Source organism: Lissotriton helveticus, chromosome 10 (assembly GCF_964261635.1).
Source record: "Lissotriton helveticus chromosome 10, aLisHel1.1, whole genome shotgun sequence".
Taxonomy (NCBI): domain Eukaryota; kingdom Metazoa; phylum Chordata; class Amphibia; order Caudata; family Salamandridae; genus Lissotriton; species Lissotriton helveticus.
Genome location: NC_136071.1, coordinates 1,194,298,991 through 1,194,311,033, shown reverse-complemented (window position 1 = coordinate 1,194,311,033; position 12,043 = coordinate 1,194,298,991). Strand labels below are relative to the sequence as shown.

Here is a 12,043-nt window from a genome sequence, read left to right as displayed (position 1 = left end):
TTGAAGAGGGTCGATCTCAATGATGACCCCTGTGAGACTCCGCAGGTGATTTTCGTGGGGTCAGAGAGGAAGGGTGGCAGTCTGATCCTTTGGCTTCTTCTGGCGTGTAGTCTGGCGACTAGTGTGCAGTGGGAGACGGTGTCGAAGGCTGCTGATAGGTCGAGTAGGATGAGGGCTGAGGAGTGGCCTTGGTCCAGGAGGGTGCCGATGTCGTCTGTGGCAGCGAGTAGGGCAGTCTCTGTGCTGTGGTTGCTTCGGAATCCGGATTAGGACAGGTCGAGGACGGCGTTCTTTCGATGAATACTGTCAGTTCCCTGTTGACTGTTTTCTCTGCAACTTTGGCTGTGAAGGCGAGGAGCGAGATGGGACGATTGTTCTTGAGGTCGGTGGGATCAGCTGTGGGATTCTTGAGCAGGGGTCTGACTTTTGCGAGCTTCGAGTCGTTTGGAAAGGTGCCTGTTTTGAAGGTGGTGTTGATGGTGCATGGTATTTCAGGTGCGATGGCGGCCGCGGCTCTGTGATAGATGTGAGGGGGCAGGGTTTAGTGGGGGGCCCGAGTGGATGCCTTTCATGTTCGAGGTGGTGTCTCCGACCGTGACTGGTGTCCAGTTGGAGATGGTGGGAAGGCTGGTGTCTCCGTGGGGGTGGGGGGAGGCCATCTGTGGCGCCTGGTCGACGAAGTTGTCATAGAGGTTTGTGATCTAATCTTTACTGAACATACATGGATACGTTTCTGCATACGGCCTCACCTGAGAAAGGCCTCTACCTAGGTTCAAGGCAAGCTCCACAGACAGCTAACAGCTGGACATGAAGGTACTAATCTTCACTGAGCATACATGGATAGGTTTCTGCGTAATGCCACACCTGAGAAAGGGCTCTCCCTAGGATCAAGGCAAGCTCCACAGCCATCTAACACCTGGACATGAAGGTAATAATCTTCACTGAGCATACATGGATACGTTTCTGCGTGTGGCCTCACCTGAGAAAGGTCTCTCCCTAGGATCAAGGCAAGCTCCACAGCCAGCTAACAGCTGGACATGAAGGTAATAATCTTCACTGAGCATACATGGATAGGTTTCTGCGTATGGCCTCACCTGAGAAAGGTCTCTCCAGAGGATCAAGGCAAGCTCCACAGCCAGCTAACAGCTGGACATGAAGGTACTAATCTTCACTGAGCATACATTGATACATTTCAGCGTGCGGCCTCTCCTGAGAAAGGCCTCTCCCTAGGATCAGGGCATGCTCCACAGCCAGCTAACAGCTGGACATGAAGGTACTAATCTTCACTGAGCATACATGGATAGGTTTCTGCGTACGGCCTCACCTGAGAAAGGTCTCTCCCTAGGATCAAGGCAAGCTCCACAGCCATCTAACAGCTGGACATGAAGGTACTAATCTTCACTGAGCATACATGGCTACGTTTCTGCGTACAGCCTCACCTGAGAAAGGTGTCTCCCTAGGATCATGGCAAGCACCGCTCTCCTTAGGATCAAGGCAAGCTTCACAGCCAGCTAACAGCTGGCCATGAAGGTACTAATCTTCACTGAGCATACATGGATACGTGTCTGCGTACGGCTTCACCTGAGAAAGGTCTCTCCCTAGCATCAAGGCAAGCTCCACAGCCAGCTAACAGCTGGTCATGAAGGTACTAATCTTCACTGAGCATACATGGATACGTGTCTGCGTACGGCTTCACCTGAGAAAGGTCTCTCCCTAGCATCAAGGCAAGCTGCACAGCCAGCTAACAGCTGGCCATGAAGGTACTAACCTTTCCAGTGCATACATGCATACGTTCCTGGTAAAGCCTGGATAGGGGCTGGACAAAGGTAGCCTAGATCTGTGGTGCCTCACATGTTGCAGAGTTAACACAGGAAGAGAGCTGCAGGTGGGCAGTATGCCTGGGTCACACCATTCCACTTGTAACCTTTGGGAAGTAGTAGTACCGTACATACTTCCACTAAGGTCCTAGGTGGTTAAAGCTCTATAAGCATGAGCCTTTAGCTCCTCCAGCGCCTTCGTGCCACACACTGGAGAGCCAGGCACTCAGAGTTCATCCTCATATAAGAGTGACAGAGTCCTCAAAAGTATCCATTGGTCTGAATCATGAGGTCCAGAAGCCATCTTCATACTTAAAAGAAAGCCAGCTTATTGCAAATGCCTGATGTCAGACCCTTTGATGGTGGAGGCCTAGTCATCTGCTTTCTAGAACAAGGACTGCTCACAAAGCCTTGACCAATGATGGAGTTCCAAATAGAGATGGCACAAAGTCCAGGGTAAAGGTGTGCGTAAATAAATCCTATAGACGTATGTTAGCATGGGGCTGTAACTAACTCAGACTTATTTTGTAGGGTCTGAGAGGAAATAAGACTAGGATCCCTATCATGTAGTGATTACGTCCCATACTGGCCTACTTTGAATAAAATATCATAAAAGTGTAGTGTGAGCCCATTCGGTCTCCTGTGGGATTGACTGCTTTGTTTTGAGCAAAGACAAGATGAAGGCACTAAACTAAAGAAACGCCAGGGACTGTATGAAATGTCTGTGCTTGACACCTCCCATGAAGAGCAGAGAAAGAAGACAAGTAGTGAGGAAGCAAGTAGAGAAAGAGAGGAAGGAAGGAAGGAAGGAAGGAAGAGGAGGAGGAGGAGGAGAGGGAGAGTAATAAGGGAGGAGGACTGGAGACAGAACTGGTGTAAAGTAAGCCAAGGAGGACAGAGTGCTGGCTGGAAAGTTAAACCTGGGAAGAGTTTAATGAGAGGTTTTATGTGACGTGAAGGTCTCAGAGTAGAATCCTTGATTGATGAGGCTAGCCTGCTTTATCGCCCTGTTTTAACGATTGGAGAATGTGCTGCACTTGTTTCTTGTTGGTAATTTTGTTTTTTTAATTACAAGGACATGATTTTAATTTGCATTTGACCTGATGGGATAATAATCAGGCAGGAGGCAGATAGATCAATGATGTCTGAAACCTCTCCACAAACTCTGTCTGCCGGTTCCTTCCAGCATGACAACTTTATTACTTCAATTAGAATGACTACACACCTCCTTCCCCCTCCTCCCGTGTTTTATCTCTTTCCATCCTTTCACTGTCGGTCCTTCCCCTCTTCCTCTTCATCAAATTCCATTCCTCTCTCCACCTTCACTACCTCCTCTTTCCATTCTTTTCTGTATTCCTCTCCCCTTGCCTCCTTACTGTACCCCAGCCATCTCTCCCTCTTCTTTCATTCTCTCTATCCAACACAGGATTTTCTCCCCAGTCCTATCATCTTTCTCAATATCCTATCTACCATCCATCCTTCTCTTTCCCTCTACCCACTTTTTTCCTTATCCCACAGCCCCTACTGCCATCTTTCTTCTAACCTGATACTTCTTCCTTCATTCTTCCACTACCCCTTCCTTTCTAGTTCCATCCCTCCTTCTTGGGCTCTTTTCCACACATACACTTCTCACTCTACCCATTCAAAACAGAATCAAGACCTATCCATAACAGAGAGAAATTACTGATGATTGAACTCTAAAGAATGATTCTTCCAGAGCCACAATCAAATAAGATCTGACAAGAACATACTGGCCTGTCCAGTAACACCCCTCCTATTGGTTATATGTTGTACTGGCTTTTGTATACAGATAGATGTTTCACTTTTGGCATTATTGTTTACAGTAGTGGTTTAGAAAACACAGGACTATCCGCTGTCTCTCATGTGATAAGTGAGTATAGTAGTTGGTAAGGTTACAGTGAGCTCTGTGCTGTACGTCTCTCACCTGTGCCTTCTTTTTACTTAAAAAAAATGTAAATGGTGTTTTCTGTAGTATATTGAAGTTTACCTTGATGGATGATGTCGTTTGAGAGGTCATCAGTGATGTCAATGACCATGTCATCAGTGATGTAATATGTGAGGTCATAAGCAGTGCATTGCGAGGGCGTAAGTTAGTTAGCTCAGGTAACTGCCTAATTTCTATGGTCTTGTGTGTGTAAAATCTGAGCCTAACTATAAAGTCCCTGTAAGCTTTGGGTATTTCAGTGAATATATAAACACACACAAACACACACACACACACACACATATATATATATATATTTATACGTATGTACACACGCATGCATATACATAGATAGATACTTTATTCCCTGGGACTCACCTTTTGAACATTCCTTGTTTAACAGTCACTATACACTTTGCTTGGTTGCTGAAACTTTCTCTATACTGAGATTATTCTCTTAGCTCAACACTAAGGGCCTGATTCAAATGCCGGTTGGAAAGCTTTCACACCGAATCGATTTGGAAATGGTTTCCGACCCACTCGGATCGGGAGGGTCAGACCGACGGAGTACGATGCATCCGGATGCTTCCAGATACGATTTGGTTGAACTCCCATTGACTTCAATGGGAGCATATGTTCCTAACCGCATCATCATTGGGCCCTGGTTCGGGAAGACACATTCCCGATCCGATCTGGAAGGAGCAAATGCCATTAGGAGGCCTTCTTAACCACATCAGAATCAGGCCCTAGGTGGGAATGCTTTCCTAACCGCATCAGAAGCAGGCCCAATATCTGACACTTTTGAAATATTACCGTTATGTTTTTTCACGGCTGGTTCTTCTTCCTCTTCTCACTATCGAATTTTGAACATTTTAGCAGCACAACTCTTTTAACTCTAACAAGAATTAATACATTTTTTTAAATCAAGCTATATTGTATGTAATTATAGCCCTTAAGAAGCCCTCTCAAGGGCAAAATGCATTGGCTGTACCACTTTGTGAAAAGAAATAAAGAATTTGCAATGAATAACAACAGAACTTGTAAAAGAAACTTTATTGATCACTGACTCATCACTGTTTTTATTTGTATTGCCTCTCATCATTCTGTGCAATTTGTATCTTGTCTATGGCCATGTGGCGGCTAGTCATTTGAGGTGGGCAATATGCGTGCCAGTAAACATAGTGACCCGACTAGGTAGTGCACTGTGAGCCAACCTTGCTGCCATTCTGTGCCTCAAATAACCTTGGAAGCCTTTTGATAGGCATGTCTGAAAGGATTTACAGCCAAAGGAGAAAAAGGAAGAAGCATTTGCAAAGTCAATAGGTTGAACTTTTATGTGTTAACACTTAACGCTTATCTGTTAACACTTGCAAGCACAGACATGCAAAAAATGCTGTATGCATGCGCTACCACACTAAATACATACCTATTGGCTTTCCAATGATACGTGTCTCAGGAGGAAAATTATTTTCCATGCCCCATTGTGCAAGGTAACTTCGGTAAAATAATATCTGGGAGAGACACAGTCTAGCCGCAGAATCCTTAACACTTGACTATTGAATTCTACCCAGGTAACAGTCTGGATCCGGAATTAGTTTAACAGTATCTCTGCACACCGGGGGTCGACGTCATACGGCTCTGTGATGATGTTGATTCCGGTTATGACGTCAGTGGAGCCATATAAGTCCCTCCAGCGCGCGGACAACAGTTTTGTCTATGAAAACGTCTGCGCCAGAACACGGAGTCACTCTAGAAACTGGCTGTGGTAGCAGTGTGCCCAAAAACTATCGTAATCTTTAAAAACACCAATTACAAACAACATGAAATGGTATGCCAATACCATCCAAAGGGTTTAAAGTAAAAACCCCACATTAATCAACAATGCTTAGGCTATGTGAAACCCAGACCACTCACCAATGGAAGTGAGAGGTATGGTCGTACCAATATAAGACCCATGAAACAACAACAAAATGTTTGCTAAGTCACCATTACGTGAGATAGTGACTACTGATATACAAACCAGTATTGATACAGGGTATAACCCCTTGTCTCATAGGTCTTTTGCAGAGTGGGGAGGATGAGCAGGGCATTAAGGAATTTGTAGCTAGACTGTGTCTCTACCAGATATTACATCACCGAAAGTAAGTAACTTGTACATCTGATAGAGTCTAGCTGCAGATCCCTTAACTTTTGAATTAAATACCAGAGCTATACTCACCAGAGGAGTGTCTGCAAACTAATCATACAACAGTTCCCAAAGAGAACTAGCCGGTCAAAACCAACAACTGACTAAATGTACGTAGGAATAGTGCCTGGCTCTTAATAGTACCTATGATCACTATCACAGAACATATAAATAATAAACCGCCCTATAGACCTGAAAAAACTGGATTCCTGAGGGAAAAGAGGGAAACCCCCTAAATAACCATCTGGCAGTCATCAGATACTATCATCTATTCACCAAAGGGTAAAGAGAGATTGTGAACCAAAAGGGTTGAATATGGCATAGAGGGCCATGCCTTTGACCTCTTGCAATGCTCCTTACCGTGTGATGTCAATGAAGCCTGGGAACGTTGCCGATAACTACGGGGCAAAGAGCAGCTCTCCCGGGAACGATCTCTGGCCCGGGAGGAAGATCGATGACGTGAGCTGGAAGTCCGCGACAACCGCACCGTCAGAAGCTTCATGCGCCACTCCCACAGAGCCTTCGGCTTCATCCATTGGCAGGCATCACACTCGTCGGCATTGTGGTGCTCGCCCAGGCACCACATACAGATAGTGTGGGTCCGTACCCAACATCTTCCAAGCACAGGACACACAAGACTTAAACCCAGAGGGTTTTGAGCACACTGTTTCAGATGAAAAGAGTTTGTCACAGCAGGCCGAAAAAACGGCCAGAGATACGCTTCTCTGGATCCACGTTGCAGCGCGAAAATGAAGAAACTGTTGTCCGTGTGCTGGAGGAGACTTATGTCGCTCCACTGATGTCATGATCAGAATCAACATCATCACGGAGCCGTATGATGCCGTCCCCATGCGCGCAGAAGTACTGATAAAAAAATATTCGGATCCAGATTGGCGCCAGGGGAGAATTCAAAAGTCTAAAGTTAAGGAATCTGCGGCTAGATGTCTCTATCAGATCTAAATTAAAATTCACTGTTTGGTTACACACTTTCAACTAGGAGTAAGGTCTGTTTTTTATATTGTTAATTGTGTGAATTATTTATTAATAATTGTTTTTAATGTGCTTGTTAATTGTTATTAATTTATGAATTAATTGTTAATTAATTATGTTAATTGTGTCATGTTTTAGGACATTGGTGGTGTCATTTATAGGGGAATATGGTGGGAAGTAATTTTTTATTAATGAATGATTTGTTAATTGATGGTAATTAATTTGCTGGAGTGGGAATAGTAAATTATTCCCCTACCTTTATCCAACACTTTCCCTACTGTGGCACTTGCTGGAGTGGGAATAGTAATTTTTACCGCTCCGCTATCCAACACTTTCCCTACTGTTTCACTATCTGGAGTGGGAATAGTAATTTTATCCCCTCCGCTATCCAACACTTTCCCTACTGTTGCACTCGCTCGAGTGGGAATAGTAAGTTTATCCCATTCGCTATCCAACACTTTCCCTACTGTTGCTCTCGCTGGAGAGGGAATAGAAATTGTATCCCCTCTGCTATCCAACACTTTCCCTACTGTTGCACTCTCTGGAGTGGGAATAGTAAATTGTATCCCCTCCGCTATCCAACACTTTCCCTACTGTTGCACTCATTGGAGAGGGAATTGTAAATTATTCCCCTCCTCTATCCAACACTTTCTCTACTGTGTTGCACTTGCTGAAGTGGAAATAGTAATTTATCCCCTCTGCTATCCAACACTTTCCCTACTGTTGCACTAGCTGGAGTGGGAATAGTAAATTATTCCCCTCCCCTATCCAATACTTTCCCTACTGTTGCACTCCCTTGGAGTGTGAATAATAATTTTTACCCCTACGCTATCCAACACTTTCCCTACTGTTGCTATCCCTGGAGTGGGAATAGTAAATTATTCCCCTTCGCTATCCAACACTTTCCCTACTGTTCCACATGCTGAAGTGGGAATAGTAATTTTTACCCCTACGCTATCCAACACTTTCCCTACTGTTGCACCCCTGGAGTGGGAATAGTCATTTATACCCCTTCGCTACCCAACACTTTGCCTACTGTTGCACTCGCTGGAGTGGAAATAGTAATATTATCCCCTCCGCTATCCAATACTTTCCCTACTGTTGCACTCTCTGGAGTGGGACTAGTCATTTTTATCCCCTGCGCTATCCAACATTTTCTCTACTGTTGCACTTGCTGGAGTGGGAATAGTAAATTATTACCCTCCGCTATCCGACACTTTCTCTTCTGTTGCCATCCCTGGAGTGGGAATAGCAATTTTAACCCCTACGCTATCCAACACTTTCCCTACTGTGGGACTCCCTGGAGGAGTGGAAATAGTAATTTTCACCCCTACCCCATCCAACACTTTCCCTACTGTTGCACTCAGTGGAGTTTCAATTGTAATTTTTACCCCTACGCTGTCCAACAATTTCCCTACTGTTGTACTCATTGGAGTGGGAATAGTAAATTATTCCCTTTAGCTATCCAACACTTTCCCTACTGTTACATTCATTGGAGTGGCAATAGTAAATGATTCCTCCCTGCTATCCAACAATGTCCCTACTGTTGCTCTGGCTGGAGTGGGAATAGTCATTTTTACCCCTACGCTATTGTAGCGTGGGTGTATGGACTGGCGGTGGTCGTACTATAGGGGAAGTAGGAACAGGCTGGAGACTTAATCTGCGTAAGGATGGCTTTATTTTTATGAAGGTTTTTCGAGTCCTGAATGTCAGTCTTTCTCTAGCGAAGTCGGCCCGGTCCGTGGTGGCGTCCGGTCTGGTCGAGGATGGCGAGGCTGTCCTCTTCTTCCCCTCGCTGGTATGGATCTCCTCAAGGGGCTTCGTATGCTGAGTTGGCTCAGAGAAAAGAGAAACCAACAGAGGGACACCGTCAGTCAAGTTATCTGATCTCGAACAACCCCCGGGACCCAAGTGTAGTGAGGGAACACCAGTGCTTCACAGAGTAATGTCGGTGCTCGGTGCACGGGAGATAGTGAGGTTCGAGGGGGGGGTTTTAGGAAGGTAGGTAGTGATGGAGGGGACACGAAGGTGCGGAGCGGACTATTTACACTATGTAACACGGGCCCCCTTGCCCTTGACCCAAGCTGCCCAACGCCGCCGTACCTGTGACAGCCACACTCCTCCTCGGGAGTGTGGCACGGCGGTTCGCAGGGTCGTTGGCCTCCTGGCTTTCCTCCGTCTCCCGCTCTCTCTCCTTCGGTCTTCTCTCGTTCTCTCCTCGGCTCTCCGTCCTCCTCCCGGTCCTCGTCTCGCCTCTCTCGATTCACTTCCTCCTGGGTGTAAACACACCCTCCATAGAGGGCTTCCTCTCTTTTCTCCAAACCCGGTCCGCCTACGTCATGAGGGGGCGTGGTCTCCTCGTCTGCGAAGGCCCAGTTAAAGGCGCCCTCCTGAATTTCCTCCCCGTCCTCGGATAGTAGCGGACTGGCGTCCCATTCGGACTGAGGAGAAGGAGGGGAAGTGTCAGCAACAATCCACCATGGTAACGATGTTCCCCTTCCCACCCCGTCACAGCTATCCAACACTTTCCCTACAGTTGCTATCCCTGGAGTGGGAATAGTAATTTTTATCACTACGCTAACCAATACTTTCCCTACTGTTGCATTTGTTGGAGTGGGAAAAGTACATTATTCCCCTCCGCTATCCAACACTTTCCCTACTTTTGCACTCCCCGCAGTGGGAATAGTAATTTAATCCCCTCCGCTATCCAACATTTTCCCTACTATTGTAGTTAATGTAGTGTAAAATGTAGTTTAAAAAATATATATATTTAAGATTTTGATTTATTATATATATATATGTTATTTTTATGTCACAGGTGTATGTTTATACATATGTATTTATTATTTTTAATATGTTTCTAACATTTTATATTTAATTAAAATAATTATTTACTTAATAATATTAAGTAAATATATGTTATATTTTATATATGTGTTTTTAATTTATTTTTACATTATACATTATATTTATTACTTATCATTTTTTTTAATTTTCTAATAATTCTAATTATGTATTTTTCAATAATATGTAACATTTAGTTTATTTTACATTCTTTTTTATACATTTAAAAACAATATTTTTAACAACAATATTTTAATAACGATATTTTTAACAACAATATGTTTTCCCGGTATTTTAGTACTTACCATAATAAAGATAGGATGTCGATATTTTTGACAACGATATTTATTTCCTGATATTTAGGTACAACGATATTTTGTGTAGTCGATATTATGTTAGTGATCCCTTCTTAATATATCTTGTAACCACTATGGCCCTGACTGGGAGATACCAGAACTTTACACCTAAATACGGAGGTTATCTCACATTCCCATGCCCATGGACATTAGTAGACTGTTGCTGCTATAGTACTGAAGAGTTGATTCAGGATTTTAGCATTTAGCTCTCAGCATTCAGACATTTTTACGCACTGAGACATCCAACTAAAAGGAAATGTTTGGGGATTGAAATCCATCACCTGTCCATCAACCAGCGAAATGCGTAATAAATATCTTGTTCCCAGAAAAAAACAAGTGACCATAAGGAGACATCCTTACTGGCTGGAGTCTATTAAACCATGATCTCACTGATTTTAAAGTCAGTGTAAGAGTTAAAGAGTGAGCCTTTGTGTCTAACCCAGGGTGGTGTGGAGTGCAAAAAAACGATGGATTTAGGCCCAGATCCTTGTACTGGGGTGAATGTATGACATTGTTCTACATTCTGTCCATCAACTGTGTTTTTTGCAATGAGCCTTTGTGCTGGCATGGATTCTACTGCAGAACCTGTATAGCACTTCACACCCCGAAGAGGCCTCAAATCACTCTTGCATTGGGTTCCTGTGTGCTCCTTTGGAATGCATGGTTGGAGTGATGTGGGCTGTGGCATGTCTTGTGTGTAAGGCAGAGGCGTTTGCCAAAATGTGTCAGGTCATGTTAAGAATCAGATGTCATGTACCAGTCATGGTCATCTACTGAGTCTACACTTCTTCAAAGATTGTGTCGCTTTTGGAACCATGTATGGGTGAATGGAAGACACCCATGAGCCAGGATGGGTGGGTATCTCTCTGGAGGACACTGTGATTTAAGCACAAGGACAACAGTCCAAGAAGAGTCTGAGATGTGTGACTTCACGTGTCTCAGGAACCCCCCTCAATGTGGATGGACATGTCATTCCCAATCTCAAGACTGGCTATCTATATATATTTATATATGTATGTGGATCACTGACATAATATCGAGGAGCAGAATATCGCTCTGCCAAAATATCGATGAAAAAATATAGAATGACAGAATATCGACTTCCTATCTACAAACAGGTAAGTACAAAAATAACGAATCCTAAATATCGTTGTAAATAATAGTTTGCTAAAATATCGAATTTTTTAAATGACTTAAAAGTAATATGACATTAATTAAATTATCAATATAATTAAGTAAAACATACTTACAAATAATTAAAATCTTTATAATTAATAAATAATAAATAAAATGTTTTAAAAACATGAATTTTTTATTATTATATGCATTAACTTAATATTAATAAAAATAAATAATATTTGTAATTATAAAATATTGAAAATATAATTTAAAATATAATTACATATATATATATATATATATATATATATATATATATATATATATATATATATATATATATATATATATATATATATAAATAAACCTATAAAATAAATATAAAAATACATCATAAATAATAAGTTAAAACATTAAAATAAATATTTTTTACACATTATATTTTACACTACATTAAATATAACATTACTGGAAACATTGCATAGTGTAGGGGATAAAATAACTATTTCCACTCCAACAAAGTGTTGTATAGCGGGTAGATAAAAATTACTATTCCCACTCCAGTGAGTGCAACAGTAGTGAAAGTGTTGGATAGCGGGTGGGTAAAAATTACTATTCCCACTCCAGTGAGTGCGACAGTAGGGAAAGTGTTGGATAGCGGGAGGGTAAAAACTTACTATTCCCACTCCAGTGAGTGCAACAGTAGGGAAAATGTTGGATAGCGGGTAGATAAAAACTACTATTCCCACTCCAGTGAGTACAACAGCAGGGAAAATGTTGGATAGCG

The 12,043-nt window shown here is 42.9% G+C and overlaps 1 protein-coding gene across 7 annotated transcripts in view; it reads right to left on the bottom strand.

Moving 5' to 3' along the window:
• LOC144784933 (exocyst complex component 1-like) overlaps positions 1–12,043 on the bottom strand; it is a 1,012,560-nt gene that overhangs the window by 513,961 nt on the left and 486,556 nt on the right. The window lies entirely within an intron of this gene.